This window comes from Thunnus albacares, chromosome 18, assembly GCF_914725855.1.
Source record: "Thunnus albacares chromosome 18, fThuAlb1.1, whole genome shotgun sequence".
NCBI classification, from domain to species: Eukaryota; Metazoa; Chordata; class Actinopteri; order Scombriformes; family Scombridae; genus Thunnus; species Thunnus albacares.
This window is the reverse complement of record NC_058123.1, coordinates 3661685-3668771: the sequence shown is the minus strand read 5'-3', so window position 1 is coordinate 3668771 and position 7087 is coordinate 3661685.

Genomic DNA, 7087 nt, shown 5'->3' with positions numbered 1-7087 from the left:
TTTCAAAAAAAACACAACATAATGTATCACTGCTAACGCTGATCTACCTGTAACAGTCAGTGACTCCTCCCAGTTGGTTAAATTAGAGACGTGTTTGTCAGAAGTTCATCACAATGTGTTGTGCAATAATTTCCTGCATTTGAATGCAGACTGAAGACTGAAATGCTGCTTGTTGGTCCAGATAGATTCACATCGACTTTTACAGACTTTTCCATTAATCTTGATGGCTACACAATTTCTCAGACCTATACAGTTAAGAATCTGGGAATGGTATTCAATCCATCCCTTACATTTGAGCTACATATCGAGTATATAACACGAACTTCCTTCTTCCGCCTTCGTAAAATAGCCCAAATATGCCCCATTTTATCAAATACAGATGCTGAAATCCTCATACATACCTTCATAACATCAAGAATAGAGTACTGTATTGCAATTTTCTCTGGCCTACCTAAGACAGCAACAAAAGGTCTTCAACTGGTACAAAATGCAGCTCATAGAGTCCCTACATGGTCTGAAAGTTGGATCACGGTTCATGCAAGAGCTGATCTTAAAATCCTCCCTCTTACCTATAAGGCTTTAAATGAACTGGCTCCTTCATATATCTGCAGCCTTATTGCTCCATATACTCCATCATGCCCTTTATGTTCCCTTGGTGCCGGTTACTTAACTGTTCCTCGATTCAATGAGAACACTTTTGTCACTGAGCCCCATTTCTCTGGAATAATCTACCACTGCACATTTGGGAAGCTCTGTTTCTGTTTACTATGACCTTTCCTATGCCTGGAAACCCAAGTCACTGATTGTTTTCCTCCTTGACATGTAGTTACTCCAACCTTGTTAAGGTTATATGATCTCTGTTTTAAAATGACTAACCTAAACCTTGTTGTAATATTAACATTTCTACTTGTGTATGTCTGCTGTTTTTATTGACTTGTAAAGTGTGCAGAGACTCTCTGGGTGTTGTGCACTTTAAATGAACTGAAGTTGAAGTTACAGTTGAGTTTTATGTATTTTAAAGTCCCATCTAGTGACAAGCATTGCCAGTTAGCTTAGGCTAATTATGCTGTCGTAGGCTATGTGGCATGAGTTCATCCTGTATATTTGTCCCCTATATAAATAAACATTAAATAAAAAAGAAAGATTACAAAGTGTGTGCTTGTAAAAACACAAGCACAGCAACAAAAAGCAGCTCATAAAACCACAAAAACCCAACCAAACATGTGTTGCAACCACAGAGACTCAAATCCATTATTATCACTCCACAGTTGGAACTTATGACTAATTTCTGTTCATATTTTTGGGAAACGATCTTCTGTCTGGAGTCTGCTTGTGGACCAATTGAAGCAACTGCAGCACTTCTTCTAACATTGGAAATATATCAATGCTTACAGGAGTTTTGTGCCTCTGTCTGTTAGCTCAAGATTTTTACCTTGACTCATAATTACGCAACGCTCTCACATACCAAGACACACACACACACACACACACACATTGAGAGGTCACATGAATGATGTTTTGGCTTCTACTACAGGCTGCTTCTGTCCGTCTGATAAACAGAAACCGATTTTAACTGGATGCAGAAACACAGAGTGTGCGAGCAGCACAGACAAACACACAGACTGATAGGCATCACATTTTTTTGAAAAGACTTGGTCATGTTGCCATGAAAGATAAATCTTTGTTTTTTCACTGCTGACTGAGAGAGGTGTCGTTTCTTTTGTCTTGGATTACTGAATTGCTGGTATGGGAGGCCGTATCACACCGACACACGATCCTCAGGAACAAAAAGACCTCACAAGCTCAACGCATGTACAGTACATGTCGTGTTTACCGAAGTCAAGTGTTAGCTTGGGAATAGTTGAAGTGTTTGCATGCTTGTTAAAGCTGCATATGAAATCAGACAAACACATGCACACACACACACACACACACACACACAGCACCAACACACACATGCAAGGTACTCTGCAGGCATCTGGGCTGACGGCCAAAACACAGTGTGTCCTTGACGACTTCTAAACACAGCTCAGGTTTGGTCGCTGTGTGTTGTCCAAACCGAGAAAAGCTTTATTTCAATCAAATCCATGTTTATTGAGCACAATCACTCAAATTTTTTTTAAACCTTTATTTATATTCAGGGAAGTTTCACTGAGAGGAAGCTTCTCTTTTTCCTTGATCACATTCACACCTGGAAGCTGCCCAGTATAACCAGTCTGATCTGCCGGCCATTGAGCAGCTCCACTGCAGCAGTTGGTGTTAAGAGCCTTGCTCAAAGGCGCCTCAGCGGTGGTAACGAGGGAGGGGCAAGCGCTGCTTTTTCACTTTCCCAAACCAGTTTTATCCTGCTGGTCCGGGGATTCGCTTCTCTAACCTTTAGGCCACCACTGCCTCAGATGTCATCCAGGAGTGTGAAAACTGCAGAAACCTTCGCCCTTTCTATTGGCATCCTGTTCATGTGCAGATGGCTCGCCAACAATCTGTGAACATTACCCAGACTGCCAGAAAGAAACACAAGCAGTCTGCATTCATATTTAAGCTGTGAGGCAGAATTTATGAGAGGTTTGCACTTTAAAACCTAAAAAACAAGTCTTATACACATCTGATTAAAAATACAACCCACAACCAAAGCAGGAGCCGGTTTCCTTCCAAATGTGGCCTGAAAATTTTATCTTGAATTTCCAGAAAATATGTACAAGAAAATACAAATTCATGGTTGTTTCCAGCTACTCCCAGTGTGTTAATATTAGGAGATAAACAGCCGGTGGCGCTAATTCTCCAGTCGGCGCCACTAAACCGTTGCAGATTAAGAGGACACGACAAGATGACATCATTACAAGAGCAGCAGGATGGAAAATGTGAAATATGACATTTCTGTTTGTTTCATGTATTCATTTGAGGAACGCTTTGTTGCATTCACAAATTTCCATCGTTTCCATTCAGATTTTTTTCATGTGTATATTGAAAATAGGCCTGAAAACAGGTGGATGGAAACAGGGATGGATATCTGCCACATTTACATTTACATTTGTGTTTCTTCGGACAGTGTTTCCCTGTTGAGCTGCAGGTGGAAGTAAAGTAACAAAAAGAGGGACTTTAGCACTAAAAAGACTGTAACATTGAGAGATATCTACTTGATTTGACTTGTTTGGATCCTGAAGCTTCATATTAGCTTCAGATAAACTTTGAAATACATTTTTGCACAGAAGGAGGACTGTGGATTTTGTCTCCCATCACTTCCATTGTAAGGTCATTATGAAGGGATCTTCTAATGGTCAGTATGATCAGGAGGAATGATTACAGCAAGAAAAACAGGTTTCACTGTTCATTTGTGCTCCTGATTGTTGTTTTAAGACTTTGAAGAATTGTGAACTCGTCCTTTAACATGTTTGTTTGTGCAGCTGCTGTTTGTCCACCAGATGGCAGATACTTAACACTGAGTAAAAACTTTTCTCTCTTACTTTGTGAACAGCTGATTGGCATTTTGAGACAGTTCACTAATAATAATTAGTCTATTAATTACCAGTTCTGTCAGCTGAGACAAAACTCATTGATATCAGTTGAAGAATTTATTTGTAATTAACAGCTGAGTTGATACTTGTCAGTCTGAATATAAAACCTACTTTTAATGATAACAAATACAATATTAACACGTTACTTTATCATAAATCATTGAAAATGTTTTGGAGCCGAACAGATTAGTTGACTGATTGGTTGATTGACAGGAAAAAAAAAATGTTTTAAAGTCGTTTTTCAAGCAATGTCAGACAGAACAAGTCATTTCAGGTGCCTTTTTCATTGTTTTCTGACACTTGACCGAATGATTAATTGGTTAATAATCAGCAGATTGATCCATAATGAATATAGTTGTTAGTTGCAGCTCTATGTGTCATAAAGTGTCCCAGTTCAGCAGCATTATGGGACCAGAGGAAAGTGGAACAGGGTTAACACAGTCTGTGGCGCCCCCTGGCTGAATCATCAAGTCATGAATGAAGACGATGAAGTGTATATATATATATATATATATATAAGTACTCTCACATGTACTACAGCTAATACCACGAGTGTATTTTCCACTTTTTCAGAATCCAGGGTGATTTTCTTATTAAAATCTCTCTGAACATCATCATCTTAAGAAAAGAAAATGTTGATTTGCTCGTCTGAGGTGTCTTCAGTGATTCAGGTCACAACTCATGCCTGAAAAAAGTACTGCTAACTTTTATAGTACTATATGCAGTATAAACTGCAATATAAATATATCCTACTGTCATTTAGTTAGTAGGTTCACTTTAGTTCTGTTATGTTTTGACCTCTTTTAGCACTCAGTTAAGTTCATATTAATTTTTACTTTGTCTTTTCACATTTTTGGATAATTTTTTAAAAATCTTACATCTGCATCCTTGTGTCTACTTGCTGAATCCCCATTAATGTGAATGAACATAAAATAAGTGTGTTTTTATGCACATTTTCAATTTGCACATCAGAAAAAACCTGCAAATGAACACCGGAAACTCAAAAGATAAAGTCAAAATATTGCAAAAGAAAAGTTTTAAAGCTTGGCTAAAGCGGAAAATTTGGTGTGTAAATAAAATTAATACAAATTCACTTACAGAAATGTCATATTTCCATCATGTTTTCCATTATTCTTCTGCAACGGTTTAATGGCACCGACTGGAGAATTAGCGCCACCAGCTGTTCATCTCCTAATAAACAAAACCTTCAGAACTTTTTCTTTGGCAGATTTTCTAGAAATTTGGTTAAAATTTATGCTAATGTTATCTCAGATTTCTTTTGGTCATTTGTGGGGATATTATTGTGACAATATTATTTGCAAATGTGTTGTGAAACCGTGTCTCAATCCGTGTTTATGTAATTTATAAAAGTTTAACAGAATCTCTAAATCCGTACAGTTGTGTTGTGAATGTGCACAGGAGTCTGCAGATGTGCACATGTAGACAATATACGCATTTACAGATTTCATCCACACATTCACAAGTCTAAATTTGCAGATTCCTCACAAATCTCAGTACACATGTAGAGATTCACATTTATAAATCTGATCACACACATGTGCAAATCATATTGCTACTTTAACACCTCCACAGTAATTTAAAAGGATGCTTTTTAAACAGCATCACCACACAGGAATTATATGTGTTATAGTCATCTAACTGGTGGTCAATAAAGGGTGTGTTCACTGACTACTCAGTATATTTTAATTTTGTGCAGCAGATGCTTTTTGGAGCAGATTTCAGCTGAAAGGAGAGAAGACTGAGCAGCAGAGAAGACGGCAAAGAGACGGATGAGTGTGAAGAAGAAGATGGAGAATGTGAGAGATGGTGAACAGAGAAGAAGAGATGAAAACAGGGACACATACACGTCCCAATTTTTCTGCCACAACTCCAGTAAATTCCAGTGTAGTATCATAACATTTTCAATAGGTAAATTAACATTTTAAGTCCTTTACTATTATCCTGCAGAAGTAGTTTTCATTTCCCTCGTGCAAGAAGAAAAAACTAGAAGCAATGACGACAAACCACACAGAGACTTTTGTAACAGAGCCTGTATATTTTTCTGCAAAATACAAATACTACCACATTTCTGAGTGAGGGCATTGCTGTACATGATCTCTGACTGCGACAACAGAGGCGAACTTTTTTTTTTTCTTCTTCTCTGGGAAACATTGTCTCCAAGTGGCGACAAAGGCCAGCTTATGCCGCTAACAATATCTTATAATATTTGACTTATTAGAAGCACGAGTGCATGTAAAGAGGGGAAAACGCAGCCCAAAAAAAGTGTCGGACATTCACCGGATGTCGCCAAATACAAATAAAATGATTTAAAAGAGGGGGGGGGGGGGGGGGGGGGTCATGATCGTCGGGACATTTGAGGTCCAGGCAGTTACTAATTATAAAATCAAACCAAAAAAAACACAAACAAACAGGGTTTTTTTTTTTTTTTTTTTTTTCCACACAGCGGTGAGCAGAACTACAACACACCTTTGGTTAGTTTACACTCCACCTTTCTTTGTGTGAGCTTCCTTCCTTCCTCCACCTGCAGCCTGAGGACGAGCTCCTGGCTCACCTGTCCTGCAGCTCGGTGCGGCGCAGTAAACCTGACCAACCTGGAGACTACACGCTTATTTAAGAAAAAAAAGGAGTGCAGAAGAAAACATATCTGGGGCTCTGCCCTTTTCAACAGACATCAGTTTTGTAATTTTTTTTGTAACTATGCAGCAGCACCTTTCTAACTAAAAACAAAAACAGCTACAGTTTTGGGGCTTTAATAAGTGAATTTAGTTGCTGGATTTACAGTTAAAAGGGGCAAACAGTGGCTGAAGGTTCGAGCTCCAAATATACAGTTTTTAAACCAAAATATTCAAATGTGAACAACCCTCAGCCACCTCGCTGTCTTTTAAAATAATAATAATAATAATAATAAAAATAAAATAAAAAGTGGATATCACTGAGCAGTCCCTCTCCTCTGATTGTGTCAGACCCAGCTGATGTTCAAGGCACAAATTATTCATGATGATCTGTGCACACACAATGTCCATGATTATAGAGTTACAGCACAAATATACAGCGGTGTGAAGTAACTAAGTGCATTTACTCAAGTAGAAAGTATTTTATGCCACTTTATACTTCTACTCCACTACATTTCAGAGGGAAATATTGTAGGGCTGCGACTTGCATTTATTTTTTTATTATTGATTAATCTGTTGATTATTTTCTCAATTAAGAGATTAGTTGTTTGGTCTGTAAAATGTCAGAAAATGGTGAAAAATGTTGATTTCTATTTTCCAAAGCCTACAGAGACGTCCTCTAATGTCTTGTTTTGTCCCGACCGACAATCTACGTACAAAAGATTTTCAGTTTACTGTCATAGAGAACTAAAAAAGACCAGAATTTTTACTTTCTTTCGACTGGCTAATTGATTAATCGACTAATTTTACTTTTTTCTTCTCTACATTCATCTGACAGCTATCGTTACTCCTCAGGTTGAGATTTTGCATTAAAATCATATGATGAGATTATAACATACAGTGAATTGTTAAATATTAGACCAGTGGTTCTCAACTTTTTTG